At 47.6% G+C, this 21,474-nt stretch overlaps 1 protein-coding gene and 1 long non-coding RNA gene across 4 annotated transcripts in view; one reads left to right on the forward strand and one right to left on the reverse strand.

Annotated features, from left to right (window-relative positions):
• SCNN1B (sodium channel epithelial 1 subunit beta) overlaps window positions 1-21,474 on the forward strand; it is a 56,164-nt gene that overhangs the window by 10,289 nt on the left and 24,401 nt on the right. The gene's annotated exons all lie outside the window — the stretch shown is intronic.
• Window positions 2,313-21,369, reverse strand: LOC123389871. 3 transcript variants are annotated; one of them, XR_006604544.1, is made up of 5 exons: window positions 21,160-21,369; window positions 9,843-9,945; window positions 9,259-9,474; window positions 3,311-4,540; window positions 2,313-2,944 (listed from the first exon to the last, which is right to left on the reverse strand). It is a non-coding gene; the product is annotated as an uncharacterized LOC123389871 (long non-coding RNA). The 3 variants fall into 3 exon arrangements; XR_006604545.1 differs by lacking the exon at window positions 2,313-2,944 and having other exon boundaries at window positions 3,176-4,111; window positions 4,322-4,540; window positions 21,160-21,364; XR_006604543.1 differs by lacking the exon at window positions 2,313-2,944 and having other exon boundaries at window positions 3,175-4,540; window positions 21,160-21,362.

The following is a 21,474-nucleotide window of genomic DNA, read 5'->3' on the forward strand; positions in this document are numbered from 1 at the left end:
ATCTCCGTCACCTTCAACACCTTTATCACCATCACCATCACCACCATCACCATCATCACCATCACCACCATCACCATCATCATCACCATCACCATCACCACCATCACCATCACCATCATCATCACCATCACCATCATCACCATCACCATCACCATCATCACCATCATCCCCGTCATCTCCTTCAACACCTTCATGACTCCATCCTCGCCTTCATCACCATCACCATCATCCCCAACATCTCCAGCAGCACCAGCAGCAACATCATGGTCACCTGCATGGCTTCCCAGACCCAAGACCCCACATGCAGATGGGGAGCCAAACTCAGAAGACAGGACACAGCCATCTTCTAGAGAGCTGGTTAAGAGTTTGGGCTCCAAAGTCCAAAAGGCCCAAATTTGAGTCCTAGCTTGACACTTTCTAGTTGTGTGACTTTGAGCCAGTGATTTAACCTCTCTGAACCTCAGCGTCCTTGTCTGTAAAATGGAGGGGATCACAGTTCCTGCCTCGTGGGGTTGTGATGAAGGTCACACGAGCTGGCGCGGGTAAGCCTTGGCACAGGACCTGGCTCAGATCATAAAAGCAAAGCAAACATAGGGAAGCACTGTGGTAAGGGGAGAACCTGAGTGTTTGTTTAGGAGTTCCCAGCAGCCCTCGATGGTGAGGGGCAGGTGCTGCCCAGCGTGAGAACGGGCCCTGGAGGGCCAGCTCAGGGCAACTTGGAGGTTCGACTGGAGGAGGATGGAGGAAGGAGGTCCCAGGAGGAATCAGCCTCTTCCTGCTTCTGACCCAAAGCTTCCCCAAAGCTGCCAGCCCGGCCCCTACCATCCAAGGTGTCCTATCCTGCTGGGCCCTAATTCCTTTTTGATGATATAATTCCAGACAGCAGTAATGGGTGAGCATCCAAGGTCAATCCTATGCCAAGGAATATGAGCATTTCCAAGGCTGCTGTGAATGGCTAGGTAGGCTGTGTGCTCCATGGGTCCATGGGTGTCATTCACATAGAATACACTGTGAATGATACTACCTAGAGTTGTGCAGTACACAACCTGCACAGCTGTACAGGGAAGCTCTCTGAGCCTCCTTCTTCCTGGAGAGGGTGCTGGATCCCTCTTTGGTGCCCTAGGCCTGGCTGCAGTTCAAGGCAGAGAAGACTGAGTGGTGTCTAGATGCCAACTGAGATACAGAGAGACCAAGTGTGCTACCTAAGGCTTGTTAGGAGGCTTAAGGAAATTGTGTCTGGCATTGTGGTGACTGGTGATGGATTATTGATTGTCCTTAACATAGATTATTGAGAGCCCATAAAGCAAAGTGGTTATGGAAGCAGCTCCAGAGTCAGACACATGGATTCAGTTCTGCTCTAATACTCTTGCTGTGTGACTTTGGGTGAATCATCTGACATCTCTGTGCCTCAGTCTCCTTGTCTAAAAATTGGTACATAAAAAATAAAAAATAAAAACAAAAAACCGGGTATCTGATAATATACACAGGCATGTACTAGTTCTCTGGCACAGAGCTGCTGTGAGGACCTGAGATGACCCAAGCTCTCTGCCCGGTACCTGCCGTACAGTTCAGTTGGTCACTCCATGCTAAACCTCAGTGAGGCCACCAGCCTGGAGAGTAGGGCTCGGAGTCGCCCATTGGAAGGCAGCTCTCTGAACTCCTGCCAGGGTGATGAGGGATTGGGGGCCCAATCTAAAGTCCATGGCCGTGAGCCAGACCAAGCCAGCACTTGATGGGGCTTTGTCAACACAACCTTTTCATATTCACGAGCTACTAAGGTTGCAGAGATTGTGTAGGGGAGATCATGTGGGAAAATACCGGGAAGGAGAAGGCCTGCACTCTTGGCCTTCGTGCCCTCCATTCTTTCCTCTAGCCCAGGGATCAGCCAACTATGGCCCCAAGACCAGGCGCGGCTCACCATCTGTCTCTGTGCAGCCCGCGAGCTAAGCATTGTTTTTCGGGTGCCTGGGTGGCTCAGTGGGTTAAGCCTCTGCCTTCGGCTCAGGTCATGATCTCAGGGTCCTGGGATGGAGCCCTGCATCGGGCTCTCTGCTCATCGGGGAGCCTGCTTCCCCCCCCCCCCCCCCGCCTGCTTCTCTGCCTACTTGTGATCTCTGCCTGTCAAATAAATAAAATCTTAAAAAAAAAAAAAAATCAAGAGGGGGCACCTGAGTGGCGCATTCAGTAAGTGGCTGACTCTTTGATTTCGGCTCAGAACACAATCTCAGAGTTATGGGTTCATGCCCTGCACTGGGCTCCACGCTGAATTGTGGGGAGTCTGCTTGTCTCTCTCCCTCTGCTCCTCACCCTGCTCACCCACGCTCACTCTCTCTCTCTAAAATAAATAAATAAAATCTTTAAAAAGGAAAAAAAAATCAAGAGAAAAGTAATATTCCATTACTGTGCAAGTACAACGAAACTGAAAATGCAGCATTCATAAATGAAGTGCTGTTGAAACACCAGCCACGCTCAACCATTTCTTCTTAACTCTGGCTGCTTTTGCACTATCGTGGCTGCCTGGGGTGGCCGTGATGGACATGGACACCCGCAGAACTTGAGCTAGCACCATCTGGCCCTTTACTGAGAAAGTTTGCAGACTGGCTATAGCCTGGTCGTTCCCAGACTGCTGCTCATTGGAATTAATTGGAATTGGGGGGGCTTTTTTCAAGCATATTAGGCGATCTGGGGTTGGGAGTCAGGTGTCAACGTTTCGCCCAGATCTACAGGTGATACTTTTATGCTGCCGAGTTTGAGAACCCCTGTCCCAGCCCTTCTTGAGTCTTTGCTGTGTGTGTGCCTCTTGCCATGCCTGGGAGGGCTGTGGCCAAGCAAGGAAATCTTACCCAGAGTGTAAGGCACATTTCCTGCCCCACGTCCCTGTGAGCACACTTGCAGGCTGGTGTGCCAGCTGGCTTCATTTTGGGGTGCGTCACCTGCTTGGCTCCTGAAAGCATATGAGTATGAGACTCCTTGACTTACCGGTAGGGAACTCCAGGCTAGCGCATCTCGAATTTTTTTTTTTTTTTTTTTTTTTATTTATTTATTTGACAGACAGAGATCACAAGCAGGCAGAGAGGCAGAGAGAGAGAGGAGGAAGCAGGCTCCCCGCTGAGCAGAGAGCCCGATGCGGGACTCGATCCCGGGACCTCGAGATCATGACCTGAGCCGAAGGCAGTGGCCTAACCCACTGAGCCACCCAGGTGCCCCTCGAATTTTAACACGCGTATGCGTGCCCTGGGGTCTTGGCAAGTGCAGACTCTGATCCAATAGGGCAAGCGGGGCTAGGGTGTTGAGGCGAGAGGATGCTGACCTGGGGTCCTGCTGCCATACTTTGAGTAGTAGGCTGAACGCCTTCATTCTCGAACTTCAGTGTGGCCCCGAGTCTCCTGGGCTGCTGTTCAAACCCAGAGTTTCTGGTTCAGGAGGTCTGGAGTAGGGCCTGAGGACTTGCCTTTCTAACCAGTTCCCAGCTGATTCGGCTGCCGCTGATCTGCGAGCAGACTCTGAGAGATATTGTTCGCAGCTGTGCCCTGTGTGCAGGACCCAACGGCTCTCACTAGGGGTGAGGGTCCTCCGAGGTCCCCCAGATGGCCAGATGTCCCCTCAGAGGTCAGACTCCTTGACACGCAGCTGTTGCCAAGGGAATAAGGTCTTTGTTGTCTGCTTTGGTCAATTTTCTCTTTGACCAGACCCAAGCGGCTTCCTCAAGTTCAGGCCCACCACTTAAAAACATAGCAGAGGGGCCTGGAGAACTTTCTGTGTGTTGCAAACCTCTTCCCCATTCCAAGGGATTCTGATCTGGGCATTTTACCACAAAGGCCTCCTCCAGGGAGGTCTTGCATTAGCTACCACGGGAGGTGGGGGGAGCCCTGCTCAAGCAGATTGGAGCCCCAAGCCCCCCGGGGGGGGGGGGGGGGTTGGTTAGGTGGGCCCAGGCCTTCAGCTCCAGGCCTGTAGCCACCTGTTGTGGCTGTTGTCGCCTCAGGGATGTGGGCAGGGCTCTCTCCATCCGCCCAGCTCCATCCGCCATGATTGCCTTGAACAAGAATGACCACCCAGGCCAGGGACAGTGCCCTGAAGTCCTTGAACTTGAGAGGGCGGGCAGCTGGATCTGGATGGGTGAGTTTAAGAAGATGAGAGATTATGAATCATTTCACTCGCTTCCTGGACCCCCGAGAGCAGGGACTCTGACTTCAGGAGCTCTTCACCTCCAGAAGCCAGAAACCCCCACCTACTGTCAGGCCCAGGCAGAGCCTTCAAGTCCCACTGGACAGGACTGGAGCTTGCCCAGTCCTTGTGCAAGCTCCAGCTCTCCACTCACCTCCAGGGCAGCCTGGGGCCATCAGCCGGGCCATGGAGGCTGTGGTTCCTTGCAGGACTGGTTAAAGGAGAAGATGCAGGTGAAGTCCTGTGACCTTTCCTGGACCACGTTAGGTGCTCGACCAATGGGAGCTGCTATCGTCAGCATAATAGTAGATACTAGTTGTGATCATTTAGTTGTGGAAACTGTTCTGCTGTCTGCCTCCCATTTTCCTGCAGCCTGGAAGACAGAACCTTGCTTACACTCAAAAACAAACAAACAAACAAACACCAAAAAACAAAAACAGAAAAACCCCCCTACACCCATTTGGCAGCAACTATATTCATTTTTATATTCAATTCCTACTTAAGTGCCTTCTGTGCGCCGGCCATGCTTCCAGGTGGGCGCTGTCCAGTGTAATTAGAACACAAGTCACAAATCTGAGCCATACAAGCAACTTAAAATTTTTCTGAGGGCTGTACTTTTTTTTTTTTTTTTTAAGATTTTATTTATTTATTTGACAGAGAGAGATCACAAGTAGGCAGAGAGGCTGGCAGAGAGAGAGGAGGAAGCAGGCTGCCTGCTGAGCAGAGAGCCCGATGCGGGGCTCGATCCCAGGACTCTGGGATCATGACCTGAGCTGAAGGCAGAGGCTTTAACCCACTGAGCCACCCAGGCGCCCCAGGGCTGTACTTTTTTTAGAAAGAAAAAACACACAGGTGAAATTAATTTCAGTAATATGTTTTGCCTAGCCCATATATCCCAAGTATGAGCAACATGAACATGGCATCTGTATTTAGACTTACTAATGAGATTTTTTATTTTTTAAATTTTTTTCAAGACTTATTCATTTGACATAGGGGGAGAGCGAGAGAAAGACAGAGAGAGGCAGGCAGATGGAGAGGGAGAAACAGATTCCCCGCTGAGCAGGGAGCAGGATTCAGGGCTCGATCCCAGAACCCCGGGACCATGACCTGAGCCGAAGGCAGATGCTTAACTGACTGAGCCACCCAAGCTCCTCACTAATGAGGTTTTAAAAATATTCAGCACATCACTTAAACATTTTTAATTGTGCTGAAAATATAGAACATGAAATTTACCCTCTTAACCATCACTAAGTGTATGTTACAGTGGTGCTAAGTACATCTGTGTTGCACAGCCCATCTCAAGAACTCTTTTCATCTTGCAAAGCATTAATATTTTAAGTCTCTGTTTCTTGTATGATTTCTCTGAAATCCAAATTGGGTTTTTTTTTACACCGAGAGCACATCTCCATTGGACTAGCGGAGTTTCCAGCACTCCCCAGCTGCCGGGTGTGGTAGCGGCTTCTGTGCTCGACAGAGCAGCTCCATTACTGGGGTGAAGACAGCAGCAAGAGACATGCAAGGAGCACCCCCGGGGCTGGTTGGAGACAGACAGGAAACGAATGACTGGATGAGAGTCTCCCAGGGCATTAGGTTCTACAGAGAAAGTAAATAGGTCTATGGGCTGGTGCACTCTGGGGAGGGGGTTGGGAGTGAGGTCACCCCTGAAAGGTGGCACTGGAGCTGAGGCTTCAAAGAAGCAGCTAGCCCTTGGAAGCTAGACCTGCCTCCCCCTGCGGAGCCAGAGTCACTGTGTGAGGCTCGGGCATGTATGTCTCCTAAGAGCTTGCTGAGCGAACCTGAGGCATGTCCAGCTTTCCTGTTCCACTCAGCACAAGCAGCAAGTGCAAAGGCCCTGAGGTTGAATGACCCTAAGCATATTAGAGGAGCAGAAGTGTGGATGGGAGAGAGGGGTAGGAGGTGAGTTTGGAGGGGGCAGGGGCCAGGCTCACCGGCCCTTGAGGCCATGGTAAGAAGTTTGGGTTTTACTCTAGCCATGGCAGGAAGCCACTGCTAAGCTGGTAGAAGGAAGACTACAAGGACTTTTTGCCAAAAGTGCCGGACACTCACCTTTGTCTCTGCCTAATTTAAAAAAAAAAAAAAAAAAAAAAAAAAAAGGTTAAGTTACCACAGCACCAGTTGCCTTTCACCTGGAGAGAAGGATTTCTGAAGCATCCCTTGGTTGGGGGGGAAAAAAAACTAGCTTTACTCCTAAGCATAAATCATTCCTACTTGGGGGCAGCGGGGCGGACTCCCGGATCTGGTCATTCCCGGTCCCAAGTTCAGGATGGGGTCTGCCAGTACCTCACTCCTTGGACTTCTCACCCTCATGCCCACTGGTCATTTCTCTTTTTACTACTTTTAGTGGTCTGCTTAGGGCTGCTCTGACAAAATAGCACAGATTTTGTGGCTTAAACAACAAAAAATTATTTTCCCATGGTGTTGGAGGCTGGAAGTCCAAAGTCAAGAGGTCAGTAGGGTTGGTTTCCCAGACGCCTCGGCTGGCAGATGACCGCCTTCTCTCTGTGTCCCCACCTGGTCTTTCCTCTGGGGGTACATATCCCTCGTGTTTCTTGGGGTGTCCAAATAAAGAGACCAGTCGGATTGGCTTAGGACCTACACTCCTGCCTTCATTTTAACTTCATCGCTTCCCTAGAGACCATCACTCCAAATACAGTTCCATGCTGAGGTCCTGGGGGGGTTTATCTTGGGAGAACTCGGTTCAGCCCGTAACACAGCTCCGAGTGACAGGTGGACGGGGGCGGACCAGGTGCTCCTCTCCCCTCACCTACGAGCAACGGTGATATTTGGAAAGTTGGAGGTGAAAGTCACCTTCCAGCTGGAAAGGTCTCCAGCCATAAACAACCCTTGCGACCCAACCAGGGCAAAGCAGCTGATTGCCAACTCTGCCCCCAAACCCTGAAGTCCAGACATCTTCACTGAGCACCTACTATATGCAGAGTTCCAAGTTCATGTGAAAATCTGTCCAGGCGCCTCCCCACCGTAGGACAGATTAGAGAGGGGTATACAGAGCCGTGATAGGAGGCAGATGGGACCAAATGAGATAGGAGGGGTTGGTCTGCACAGAATACTCGGTTACGGAGGGAGGAAGAGGCCTTCCAGTCCGAGGAAGGGGCGCTTCTTGGAAGATGTGGCATTCGAGCTGGGCTTGGGGGAAAGCCCTCCAGGGGAGAAGCAGCATGAGTAATCGTGTGCTGATGGGCATATCCGGAGTACCCGTGCTGTTCAGTGAGTGGTCCCAACCGGATGCGGGTGTTAGAAGCTTGCCTACAGATACTCGTCCCTCTCTGGGGGCCAGACCCTCTTCAAGCGGCTTCATATTTACAGTTTAATCTCCACACCAGACCCAAGGATGTAGCTACTAGTCTCTGCTCGTTTTACAGAGGGGACAGTTGGGGCACAGCGAGGAGAAGGCAATTCAACAGGGTCCCACAGCGAGAAAGGGACAGAGCTGGGATTCGAACCCAGACTCTCAAACACTACCCCATGTTGAAGGGAAGTGAGGGGACGTGTCGATTGGGGCGTATTGTCAGGGCATCTTCAAAGCCAGCCGAGGGTTGAGCCTTCCTTCTGCAGACACCTGGAGCCCTTGAAAGTTTGTCACAGGAATGCGACCCAGGCAGCTGAGCCTCTGGGAAGTGCAGTCCCGAAGCGGAATCATTCATTTAGCAAGCCAGGGAAACTCCCCGACCGGCACCTGTCCTTTCTAAAGTAGCCTCGCCTATAAGAAGGTAACCTTAGCAGCCACCCTCATGTTTTCATCTTTCTTTCCCTTCATAATAGCCAACATTTAGTCAACACTATATCAAGGGCTTTACAAGCATGATCTCATTGTAATCCCCACTGAAAATGAAAGCCCGGCGAGGGCAGTGCTACTGCCGGCCCCATTTACAGGGGAGACAACAGAGGCTCAGAGAGGAGATTGGATAGGTCCAAGAAGCCATCCAGGTCCAAGGCGGGCTCACTCCGAAGTCCACCATTTTGGTAATTAGTAGAATAATTTGTGTGTCCCAATGGGAACCAGAGAGAGAGGCTATAGAGCTGGACCCACTATGTGAGCCTCAAGATATTATCAGGTTACTTTCGGAGTCTAGTCGGGAGCACTGCATTTTACTCCCAGTAGAATAAGGAACTCCTACTCCACCTCTACCTCCCCCCTCCCCGCACCCTTGGAGTCTTCCAGGGCTGGGCGGAGACCGCCCACTCCAATCGCCTCCACCCTTGGCAGGGAGAGAAGCAGGGAGCACATGAAACGGACCACATTCTTCCCTGGCGGCTGTCAACACACATCACCCACCCTGGGCGAGTGGCCACCTGCTTGTTGGTGGAGGGGCGGAGCCGTGGGCTCGTGGCCTCACCACTGGCACCCCCCAAGCCATTCCCCCACTTAGGACGAGGTGACATAGCTCCTGGCAGCAGGCCTGGTGGGTGAGGTGTTTTCTCATGTAACTGTGATCGTACAGGATAAAGAACTTGGTGTAGCCAAGTCCTCAACAATAAGAAAACCAAACACGGCATGAAGACTCTGTCAACAAGAGTCTGGAAGACAGGAGCCATCCAGGATGTGCAAGCTCTGAGGCTGCCCCTCCTCTAAAACCCATCCGTGGCTCACCCCCTTCCCAGGAGGAAAGGCAAGGTCCTCCTGCAGAAATTGTGGAAGAAATGGTCAGGCCACCCGGAACCCCAGGCAGATTTTCCTAGTGGATAAGAAAGCCTTCCTTTGGGGGGTTTATTCAATATTCTTGAATTTAAAAAAACTCTAAGTAGCAGAAAATTTTGGAAAATTCTTATAAATATTAGAACATTAGCTCAAGTGTACGTCCAGTCTGAGCTTCCCTAGCAAGCCTGCGTTGATCCCAACCAATCCAGAATCCCACCCTTTTCCAGAGTTCCATCTACATTCTCGGAAGCCTACATTAAAAAAAAAAAAAAAAAAAAATTCTTCCCTAATTCCCAATGCCCTGATTACCACTTTTCCTGACAGTCGATGTTTCCACGTATACAAGGGTCAGGCTTCTGATTTTTTGCCTTTACGATGGTGCAGAAGTGATAAACATTTGGTAGAAACCATACCTGGAATTTTGAACTTGGATCTTTTCCCGGGCTGGTGATACACGGTGCGATCCTCTCTCGTGATGCTGGGTAGTGGCCGGAGGAAGCCACAGCGTCCCGTCAACCACCCGATCCTGAGAGCAAACAGTCAATCTGCTTCAAGCCTTCTACACCTCGACGACTGGCCTCTTTCTTGCTTTCAGTGTAGTATCCGATCGAGTACGGAGATACTCAACACTTGAATATAAAACAGGCTCTGCATTAAACGATTTTGCAGAATTGTAAACTAATGTTAGCGTTCTGGGTACCTTTAAGGCGAACTAGGCTAAGCTGTGATATTCTGGAGGTTATGTATCAAATGCAGGGTTTTTTTTAAGATTTTATTTATTTATTTGACAGACAGAGATCACAAGGAGGCAGAGAGGCAGGCAGAGAGAGAGAGGAGGAAGCAGGCTCCCCGCTGAGCAGAGAGCCCAACTCTGGGCTCGATCCCAGGACCCTGGGGTCATGACCCGAGTGAAAGGCAGACACTCAATGGACTGAGCCACCCACGCCCGCCCTAAGTGTATTAAATGAATTTTTGACTTAGAACATTTTCAACTTACCGTGGGTTTATCAGGACGTAACCCCAGTGTAAGTCGAGAAAGATCTGTGGTTATGATATCACCTTTATCCACTGATATTCTCTCATAAGCTGTTTTCCAGGTTCTATAAAAAAAGCATTTTCTTATTACACAAGCAAGATAGGTTCATTGTAAAAACATTACAGAGCACAGATTAAATGAAAAACATTCTTTTTTAATAACCCAGGATCTTTCCACTGAAACATAACCACTACAAACATTTCGGTTGATCTCACCAAACTTCTTTTCCCGTACACACAGTTACCTATAACCCATACTTTTGTTTTAAACAGAAATAATTAACCATCCTTCTTAAGAGCCCTCCAGCCTTTCATTGTGTGCCTCAACGGTACTCTGGCCCACCCTTCTGCTCTGTTGTACACTTGGATTTTCTTTTCTTTTTTTTTTTTTTAAAGATTTTATTTATTTATTTGACAAACAGAGATCACAAGTAGACAGAGAGGCAGGCAGAGAAAGCGAGAGATAGAGAGAGAGAGGTAAGCAGGCTCCCCACTGAGCAGAGAGCCCGATGCGGGGCTCGATCCCAGGACCCTGAGATCATGACCTGAGCCGAAGGCAGAGGCTTAACCCACTGAGCCACCCAGGCGCCCCCATTTGGGTTTTCTTACTGCAGGCATCTTTGTCCCTGTAGAGAAGCCCGGCAGTGAGAGTTTTATCCTTACGGAAGATAAATCCCCTTTCCATCCTGTGGCACTAGGTCAGCCGCAGAGCAAGGAAATGACAAACCACGATCCCCAGGTCCTCCAAGGTTTAGCATATTGGCCAGAAGGGCAGATGAATGCTTGTTTCTCCTTTAAAAGGCCATTAAGGGGGAACCTGGGTAGCTCGTTCTGTTCAGTATCTGCCTTTGGCTCTGGTCTTTGAGCTCCTTGCTCAGCGGGGAGCCTGCTTCTCCCTCTCCCTCTGCCCGTTTCTCCTGCTTGTGCGCTCTGTCAAATGAATAAATGAAATCTTTAGAAGGAAAAAAAAAAAAAGCCATTCAAAAAGAAAGAGGGTTTTTCTGGCAGCTGTCGTCCATCTACTGTCTCGGAGCTCGTGGTCTTCTCGCTGGGGCGGTAGGACAAGCTTCCCCGGGGACAGGGACCTGGTCGGGGAGAAAACTACCCACCGCCAGGCACCACGGCTAGGGGGTTGTCTTTGAGTTGCCAACGGTGAGGTATTTTATCTAATCTGGCAAGTTTCTGAGGCCAGGGAGGATCCTTGCTGAGTCTGTTCTGCCTGCGCAGTGTGGCGTGGACAGATGGTTTTCAGATGGTGCGCAAAGATGAGTCTTTCATCTCATCAGGGATTGCTGATATTGAAATGTCTTAGAAAACATATATAATTAGTGACATCAGACCCGTGATTTTGTGGACACTCTGGCTTAGGACAAAGCTGAACTAAGTCTTTAAGTAAAAACAAGAGTAAGTCAACATAAAGAAAGATGGTACCCAGATAGGGCGCACTTTGTGAAGGCAGCTCCCAGCGCCTGGGCCCTTCTGCTCTGAGCTCATCCTGGGAACAGGGAGCCCGCCAGCCTTCCTCAGCCTTGTTCCTAACTTGCCTTTGCCACCAGAGGCTTCTGTCTTCAGAGGCAGCTTTTCAGAACCTCTTCCCTCCTCCAGTGTAAGCTGGATTGAGAATCTGGAAGGTACTGGAAACGGTCGGCACAGACGCATCATCTGAGTTCCTAAAACCTGCAAGCTGGTCTGGTCCGGTCACTTTGGAACGTGGCAGTCCTGCCCTGCCACATCATGGTAACTGCCTCGGATGGTTTTGTCATCCGTGCCACAAGTGGAGCGTTTATTTTGGAAGTGAGTTTTTTTTTTTTTTAAGATTTTATTTATTTATTTGACAGACAGAGATCACAAGTAGTCAGAGAGGCAGGCAGAGAGAGAGAGAGGGAAGCAGGCTCCCTGCTGAGCAGAGAGCCCGGTGTGGGGCTCGATCCCGGGACCCTGAGATCATGACCTGAGCCGAAGGCAGAGGCTTAATCCACTGAGCCACCCAGGCGCCCCATGGAAGTGAGATTTTTAAATGGATCTGTGGGTTGAAGATTTTCTTTAGACTTTCCGTTGTCACGGTGGCATGTAAAGAGGTCCCAGGGGGCTTCCCGACCATTGCTGACGATCCTATTTATGAATGTGGGAATCTTTAAAAATAAAAAAAAAAATAATGGGATGCTTCTAGGCTTTTGACTCTTAAGTTCTTGGCTGGAGCTGGTAAAGGGGACTCTTGGGAAGCGGGTGGTGGACAGTCACCAGGAAGAAGATCCCCAGGTCAGTGCCCTCAGGATATACTGCAGTTCAAGTTTCCTCGTCCTTGGGGTCTCTGTAATCTTTCTAACTTTCACCATCAAAAAAATGAGTTCCCATACCATTTGCACATCACCACGAAAAGCGGGGTGCCGTTTGTGTGGTTGGCATCACGCCGCAGACGTGTACTTAATGGCTGCCATTTTCTTTCCCTATTTGGAAAGCTGTCATGTTTTTTTCTCAGTCGCACAGGCCCTTGAAAGAATAGAAGTGCATTAGAGCTGGTGCTTGTAAGTTGCTGTGAACCAGGCACGGTTCTAGGCACCCTCAGAAGCAGGTGTCATACTGTCCACGGTATTCAGATGAGGAAAGGGAAGCAAAGACACACCGTGTAGCTTGTCCAAGGTTGCACAACGAGCTGGCCTCAAACCCAAAGCTTGGCTCTAGCACCTATGTCCTGAGCCACGAGCCTGTATAATCATCCTGGGTCCGCTGATAGTTGGGGAGGAAAGCAGTTGTGAGCCGCTCTTCTTGGGGCCCTGGCTGCCTTGTTACCACCAAGAGGGTCTGTCCACCATGAGTGTGGACCAAGCGTTTCCTCCCACATGCCTCTTTCTTTTGGAGGCTGTCATTGCTTCTCGTGTAGTGCCTGAGTGGCACAGGCATATGGGGTGTGAGCTCTGACCAGTGGGGTCTCCAGTGCCCCAGGCCTCCATGGAGCTGGCAGGGGTGGGGGTGGTGGTGGGGCAAGGGGAGAACCTCAGTGGCGGCGTCAGGTCTGGAGACCAGACTGGGTTTCCAAGACTCTGCTCCCTGCGAGGCGTGGCCCGTGTTCTGCACCAGCAGCAGCTTGGAGCACTTCCCCGACGCCATGACTCATCTCCCATCCCAGGACCAGCCGGACTGGCACAGCCGGGCCGCTCAGAGCTGGTGGGTGGACAGGATGGAGCCTGGCGTGGGGTTAGGGTGGAGACGGTGGCAAGCCCTTGCCCCACATGCTTTGTCCACACCCCACGTCCCCAGTGCTGCCTACCGTCCAGGGTCACTGCTCTCTGTTCTGAGCTCTCCTGGGCTGTGTTCACTTGCCGGCAACGCTGGCCCCTGGGCTCCTCTCCTTTCCCAACACGCCAGATCACAAGGTCTGTGGTAGAGCGGTTTGCACCCTACCCACTCCCCAGCAGCCTGTCACTGGGCCTGTGAGGTCGTTTCCAGCTTGGGGGGATTACAGGGCCACCATCACCATCCATAACGGTGTACAACACGCACATAGCCACACAGTGCAAGCACGCACATCTGCACGCGCCAAGAGTGGAACCTCGGGGTCCCGGCTGCCACATTTTAAATGCACTAGAGCCTACCAGATACTCTCCAAACGACTACACCAACTCAGACCCCAGCGGCATGCAAAAGTGGGCTCTTCCCCAAAGCTTGGCCAATGCGCCTGGTGTTACAAAACATTTAATCTCTGTATCTAAGGGATGCTATGCAGATTTTTTTTTTTTTTTTTGACCGAACTCCAGTCAGCATAAATTCTCAAATGTAGTTGCTCTTTTTAATTTTTTGGTTCTGTCTCCTGGGGGCATATAGGCTGTAGAGAGGCGGGGATTGATTGATTTCTTTACCCTTTGCTTATTGCTATTGTTTATTGCTTGGCACCTAGAACAGCGCTGGTCTCGCAGTAGGGGCTTCGTAAGTATCTGCAGACCGGATAAATGAATAGATGAAACATTGGCTCAATGCAGAAGGAGTCACTCTGCTTTCAAAGGCCTCCTTCCCTGCCTGTGCCCCCAGTCACCCACCATCAAGGTGAGCCAGAGGCAGAGCTAGATAGAGATTTTATTTATTTGTTTGAGAGAGAGCGCATGAGCAGGGGGAGGTACAGAGGGACAGACTCCCTGCTGAGCAGGAGCCTGGCCTGGGCCTCGATCCCAGGATCCTGAGATCATGAACAGAGTTCAGAAACAAGTGACTGAGTCACCCAGGTCCCCCGACTCTTATTTATTGGTAACATTAATGTCCTACTCACTTCCCTCTTTTTCCAGTGTTGTCATGAACTCATGGATTTTTATGCATTGAATATGTTTCAATTAATTGCATTTTTTTAGAAGATGCTCAAATTCTCCCATCGTTGCCAGTGAGGACCCCTTCAGGGAGTCCTTCTGACTGACCCCAGGAGTCTTTGATTCCCTTCCTTTGCTTTCTGGTATGAGGCATCCCAGGCTCAAGCCTGTACATTTCCTTGCACCAAAACTGGTGTCAACCATTTCTCCAAGAAGCCCTGGTTCCGTTTCATCAGGAATGGTATTTAGAGACCAAAATCTGGGTGCCTGGAATGCACCTAATATTTGCATTAATAAACAAATGACACCCAGGGTATGTCCTGGCTCCTGGAAGGATTCTGACCACTCCCCTAAAAAATCCTCTTCACCGTCTCTAGCCTGGTACCTTGAGTCCCATCCATGACTCCGATCCTGACCAGGTGCTCGAGAACAATGAGTCAGTCATGTTCTGAGGCTGCCTGCCCTAGGGCCGGCAGAAACATGAAAGATTTTTCAATAACCAGAGTCAAATCCGTTTTCAGGCTAACCTTCAATTAACTATAAAAATCCAGCTGCCCAGAACTTGTATTCCCTGATAACCTTGGATAATTGAGGTTTTACTGCAAAAAATAAGTACAGGGGATTTTAATAAAGCATGTGACCTACAATTTACAGGGGTCACAAAGTCAGATGTCCCCCTAAGCCAAAGCAGGGAATTTAAAAAATGAGTAAGAAATGAGCTGAGCATATGAAAATAGGGAATGGGGGAGATTTGGGATGGGCCAGAAGTATATTCTCCATCTCAAGGGGGCACTGCCACTGTTCAGTTCCAGCAGAATGTTGCCCCATGGGGACAACTATCAGATATTTGTGATTTTTCAAAACATAAAGAAAAAATCTAGATTTTTGGGTGCCTGGATGGCTCAGTTGGTTAAGCGACTACCGTCAGCTAAGGTCATGATCCCGGGGTCCTGGGATCAAGCCTCGGGTGGACTTCCTGCTCACTGGGGAGTCGGCTTCTTTCTCTGACCCTCCCCTGCCTCATGTTCTCTCTCCTTTTCTAATAAATAAATAAAATTTTTTTTTTATGAAAAGTCAAGATTTTTAAGATGGGCACTCTCATAATTTTCAAACGGCAATGGATTTAAGTGTTTCATTAGAACTTTAAATGTGTTATATACAATACGTCCCCTCCATTGTAAATATAGTGTTTGAAAAAATACATAGTTTGATGAGTTTTCACAAATGCATACATCCAGCTAACCACCATCTCACCCAAGATAGAGGATCGTTTCATCACCGCCCAAAAGTTCCCTTGTGTGCTTTTCTAGTCCATCCAGTCTTTACCCCGGACCCAGGGAATCAGTGACCTGCTTTCTGGCCCTAGAGATTAGTGTGTCTTTTCATAGGACTTCATCTAAATGGAATCAGATGCTACATATTCTTCTGTGTCTTGCTTTTCAAACTCGGCACATTTCCTTTGGTTCTATCCACCTGTGTTGGTGTGTGTCTGGATAGTCGGTTCCTTTTTACTGCTGAATAGTACCCCATTGTATGGATTTGCCACAATTTATTTATTCACCTGCTGGTGGCTGTTTGGCTTGTTTCCAAGGGGTTATTAATGAATAAGGCTGCTGTGAATATATATGTACATGTCTTTGTGTGAACACGTTTCCATTCTCTTGGATAATTAAGAGTGGAATTGGCACGCCATAGGGTAAGTGTCCATTTAGCTCGCTGGGCAACCACAGAACTGTACCATTTTGCATCCCAGCCAGTGGGTAGGAAGAGACGTAATGGCTCCACACCCCTGCTAACACTGGGTATTGACCGTCCTTCTAGGGGGTGGGAAATGGCGTCTGCGGTTTTGATTTGCATTTCCCTGTGACTAATGATGTTAAGCATCTTTTCATGTGCTCATGGGCCATTCATGCATCTTCCTATATGAAGCATCTTTTCAAATCTTCTGCCCATTATTTTGCCAAGCTGTTTGTCTTCTTATTTGGTTGTAAGAATTCTTTATTCTGCATATGAATTCTTTGTCAGACATATTATTACAAGTATTTTCTTGTAATAATTTTCTCCTAGTGTCCTGCTCTTTCATTTTCTCAACAGTGTGTTTTGAAGAGCAGATTTTTATGTTATATTTTAATAAAGTACAATTTATAGTGTTTTTTTTCTTTCATGATTCATGATTTTAGTGTTCTATCTAAAAGAGCTTTGCCTACCCTAAGATTACACCGATTTTCTCCTACATTTCTTTTTTTTTCTCTCTCTCTCTTTTTTTTTTTTCTCTCCTACATTTCTTCTGGATGTCTTATAGTTGTGTCTTTCATGCTTTAGGTCTCTGATCCATTTCAAGTTAATTTTTGTATAATGTGGGGTAATAGTTGAGATTCACATTTTCCTACATGGATCTCCATTCGTTCCAACATCTCTTGTTGAAAAGACGATCCTTTCTGCATTGAATCAACTTGGCACCCTGTAGATGTATGTCCTTACTCTCTCTTCTATTCCGTTGATAAAGATGTCCATCATGATACCAATACCACACTGTTCCGATTATTGTACTCTATTCTAAGTCTTCATATCAGGTAGTATATGCACGTCAACTTTGTTCTTCCTTTTTAAAACTATTTTTTTCCTATTGTTCTTTTGCTTTTGCATATAAAGTGTAGAATCAACTTGTCAATTTCTGCAAAAAGTCTACGGGATTTTGATTAGGATTGAATCAACTCGAGATTAATTTAGGATTGACATCTTAACAGTATTGCGTCTTATGACCCATGAACATGGTATATCTTTCTATTAGGTTTTAATTTGAGTGATTTTTTTTTTCTTTCTTTCTTTCTTTCCTTTTTTTTTTTTTTTTTTTTTTTTAGGGGTTGGGGAGAGGCAGAGGGAGAGAGAGAATTGTAACCAATCTCTACACCCAGCTTGAACTGCAGCATGGGGCTTGATCTCACAACCCTGAGATCCTGACTTGAGCTGAAATCAAGAGTCAGACACTTCAAGTGCCCCTTAATTTGAGTAACATTTTTTTAAAAACCACTAAGGATGTCAAGATAATTAAATGGGGGAAAGAACAGTGTTGCTGTTGAGACAAGTAGGTATCCACATGCCCAAGAATGAATTTGAACCTCCACATCACCCCACATACAAAAATTAATTCAAATAAGGGGTGTCTGGCTGGCTCAGTGGGAGGAGCGTGTGACTCTTGATCTCCGGGTTGTGAGATTACATTGAGTGTAGAGATTATGTAAATAAATAAAACTTTAAAAAAAATTAATCCAAATTGGATCAAAGACCTAAATTGAAGAGGTAAAATTATAAAACCCTTAGAATAAATCAAAGGAATAAATCTTTATGACCTTGGATTATGCAGTGGATTCTTAGAGATGACACCAAAGCACAAGCAACCAAAGAAACAGACAAATTAGGCATCATCAAAATTAAAACCTTTTGGGGCACTGGGTGGCTCAGTGGGTTAAGCCTCTGCCTTTGGTTAAGTTCATGATCCCAGGGTCCTGGGATCAAGCCCCGCATCGGGCTCTCTGCTCAGCAGGGAGCCTGCTTCTCCCTTTCACTCTGCTTGCCTCTCTCTGCCTGCTTGTGATCTCTCCCTCTGTCAAATAAGTAAATAAAATTTTTAAAAACGTTTGTGCTTCAAGGAAGTGAAAAGATAACGCCAGAATAGAATATTTTTGCAAATCCTATCTCTGATAAAGCACTCATATGGAATATATAAATAACTCTTTCAACCTCATAATAAAAGACAACCTAATTAAAATACACGCAAAGTGCCTGAATAGACATTTTTCCAAAGATATATTAGCCACATAATGGTTATATTGGCCTAGAGCACATGAAGAGATGGGCAACATTATTAGCTGTTAGGAAAATGCAAATAAAACCAAAATAAGTTACCCCTTTACCCCCACTAGGATGGCTAGAATAAATTTTTTTTTTTTTTGAATGATAACCGTGTGGAAGAGGATGTGAAGAACTTGGAACCTCGTACACTGCTAATGGGATTTGAAAATACTGTAGCCTCTTTGCAAAACAGTCTGTCAGTTCTTCAAAAGCTTAACCATAGAATTACCCTACGATTCAGTGGGTTTATCCACACCTAGGTATCTACCCAACAGAAATGAAAACATATGTCTGCACGGAGACGTGTACGGGGTTGTTTACAGCGCTGTCACGCAAACTAGCCAAAAAGTTAAAGCAATATGGATATCCATCAGCCGATGCACGGATAAATAAAACGTGATCGATTCCATGATATGGAATATTATTTGCAAAAAAAAGAAAGAAAGAAAGAAATGACGTACTGATCCATGCTGTAAGGTGCATGAACTTGAAAGACAGAACGCTAAGTGCAAAAGTCTAGTCATGGAAGACTACACTAGCTATGGCTCCGTTCATATGAAAGGTCCAGAAGAGGCAAATCTAAAGAGACCAACCCTGGAGCTGGGGAGGGTGGAGAGAGGAATGAGGAGTGACCCTAATGGATACAGAGTTTCCCTGGGGAGAGATAAAAATGCTTTAAAATTTATTGGGATGGCAGTGCAACTCTGTGAATACACTAAAATGCACCGATTTCTACACTTTCAATGGATGAGTTATCTGATTACATGAATTATATCTAATTACGTGAATTATTATAGCTCCATAAAGCTGTTATCTTTCAATGAGAATTCTTTTTTTTTAAGATTTTATTTCTTTATTTGACAGACAAAGATCACAAGTAGACAGAGAGGCAGGCAGAGAGAGAGGAGGAAGCAGACTCCGTGCCGAGCGGAGAGCCCGATGCGGGGCTCGATCCCAGGACCCTGGGATCATGACCTGAGCTGAAGGCAGAGGCTTAACCCACTGAGCCACCCAGGCACCCCTCAGTGAGAATTCTAAAAACGAATACTAGCCCACAACAAAAACTACATTTGCAAACCCAACACAGGGTCACAGGTTGCAATCTCTCGTTCAGAAGGGTCGGAAGAATGCATAAGAAGCACATTTATATGTCCCCTCGTCCAGATAATAGGTGAAGACATGAGCCTGTGTTCCCAGTTGTCCTCCCACCGAGAGACAGAGTCAAATCTCAGGACAAACGTCTCTGAAAGCAAGTGTTTCCTCTTAGGAGAAATCAGAATCGGCTGTACACAACCTTCATTGTTGTGTTTGAGGTCAGGAACGTTTACCACCAGTTCGGACCAAGGTGTTGACGCAGTCCGGGACTCTCTGAAGCATGACCACCGTTCCCGGGTCCACGAGTGGACCCAATCTCCCCTTGGCTTGTTTGGGGTGGCTTAAGCCGAGAGCAGATTTAAACCTTTCTGAACAAGCTGTGTATACATCCCAAACACAGACCATCTATCACCTTGGGGGGAAATCTGATGGGAACAGCATAAAGTTGTTTGTAGCACTGACTGATTTTTACTTGGTTAATGGCCCAAGGGAGCAAACGAGGCAGGAGATAAGCCAGGACTCAGCAACTTCGGTTACTCATCTACTCCTATCGTGGCGTTTACTGGGTGGCAGGGTATTGTTCACTGGATAATTTTCTTTAAGAACATTCCCACCTCCTTTTTTTTTTTTAAAAACTTAAGTGTATTTGTGAACGGAAAGCTAAGGCCAGTATCTCTTGCCATGAATAGGAGATCCCTCTTAGAAAGAAACCCAGTGGGAGCCTGGGTGGCTCAGTGGGTTAAGCCTCTGCCTTCGGCTCAGGTCATGATCGCAGGGTCCTGGGATCGAGTCCCGCATCGGGCTCTCTGCTCAGCGGGGAGCCTGCTTCCTCCTCTCTCTCTGCCTGCTTGTGATCTCTCTCTGTCAAACAAATAAATAAAATCTTTAAAAAAAAAAAGAAAAAAGAAAAAGAAAAAGAAAGAAACCCAGCGAGGGTGCCTGGGTGACTCAGTCGGTTAAGCATCTGCCTTTGGTTCAAGTCATGATCCCAGAGTCCTGGGATCAAGTCCCGCATCAGGCTCCCTGCTCAGCGAGGAGCCTGCTTCTCCCTCTCCCGCTGCCGCTCCCCCTGCTTGTGCTCTCTCTCTCTCTCAAATAAATAAATAAAATCTTTACAGAAAAAAAGAAGTGAAAACAGAGTGATGTGAATTCTAACCAGATACTGTTGCCTGGTAAAGTTCTAAGCCCAAGGTCTTGTTGTTAATCTGGGAGATTAGCAGGGGTTAAGTACCTGTCCCTACTTAGCCGACTTTCTCCTTAGCTGAGCCAGACTAATTAAATGAGAACGGCAAAGAGAGGCCCTTTGTCTGGTTCTTCTGTAGCAGTTTACTGGAGCTTCATGTGCTGCTCACCTATCAGGCTTTGGGGTGCTGGCCTATAAAGTGAGACAAAGCCCCAGTTCTTCCCAAGTTTATAGTTGTGGATGATGATGTCTAAGAATGAAATAACACACACACCACCTTGCATTGCCCCGATAATGGTAAACACGTAGTACTTTGATGGTGCCCTTGGACTTGTTACTGCTTTGATCACTGTAACTTTATTTTCCCAGAGCAGGGAATGGGCCCTCTAGGGGAAGATGGGGGTTGGGTTAATCTGTGAACGTCCATCTTGGAGCTATGATGGCCTGAGCAGGTACATGGAGCTTGATTTCCATCAGAGAGCAGGGGCATTGGAGGGGAAAGGCTTTAGTGCTTTGGCCAGGAAGGTGGGAGATATTACTGTGTCAGAAAATTAGGTCAGCAGTGAACACATGCTTGAGTAAGTTTAAGATCTCAGTTTAGATATGAAAGTCTGGCCTTATCCACTTGGCTATTCAGTGGAGTATCAGGCACTATGCTGGGCTTATCAGGAATACAGAGCTGCTACTCTCAGAGGGCTTATCATCTCACAGGAATGAGAAGTAGGCAGAAGTAGGTATGACACAGGGTAGGGAGAGGTGAATTTCTTTCTTTGTTAAGATCCTAATGGCTGCAAATGACAGACACCCAATTTGCATCAGCATAAGTAAGAAAGAAAGAATATTGCTTCTTGTACCTGCTGAGTCCAGGAATAAGTGGCTTCAGGAGCGGCTGGATCCAGGTGTTCCAATGTTGTCAGAAATCACTCTCTCCATCTTGGGCTCTGCTATCCTCTGTGTTGGCTTTAATTCTCGGGCAGTCTCCCCATTTGTGGCATCAAATACCACCTGCCGAGTAGTCTTAGCTAAAAAAAAAAAAAAAAAAAAAAAAAAAGTCTCTGCCTCAGTTATACCAGTATAAAATAACAGAACTGAGTCTTAACAATCCCCACTGGGGTTAATGTGAGTACCCCTCAGACTAGGGGTGGAGTCAACCTGGCAGCTCACACCAA

Source organism: Mustela putorius, unplaced genomic scaffold, assembly GCF_011764305.1.
Source record: "Mustela putorius furo isolate JIRA1106 unplaced genomic scaffold, ASM1176430v1.1 tig00004041_pilon_pilon_pilon, whole genome shotgun sequence".
Classification (NCBI taxonomy): domain Eukaryota; kingdom Metazoa; phylum Chordata; class Mammalia; order Carnivora; family Mustelidae; genus Mustela; species Mustela putorius.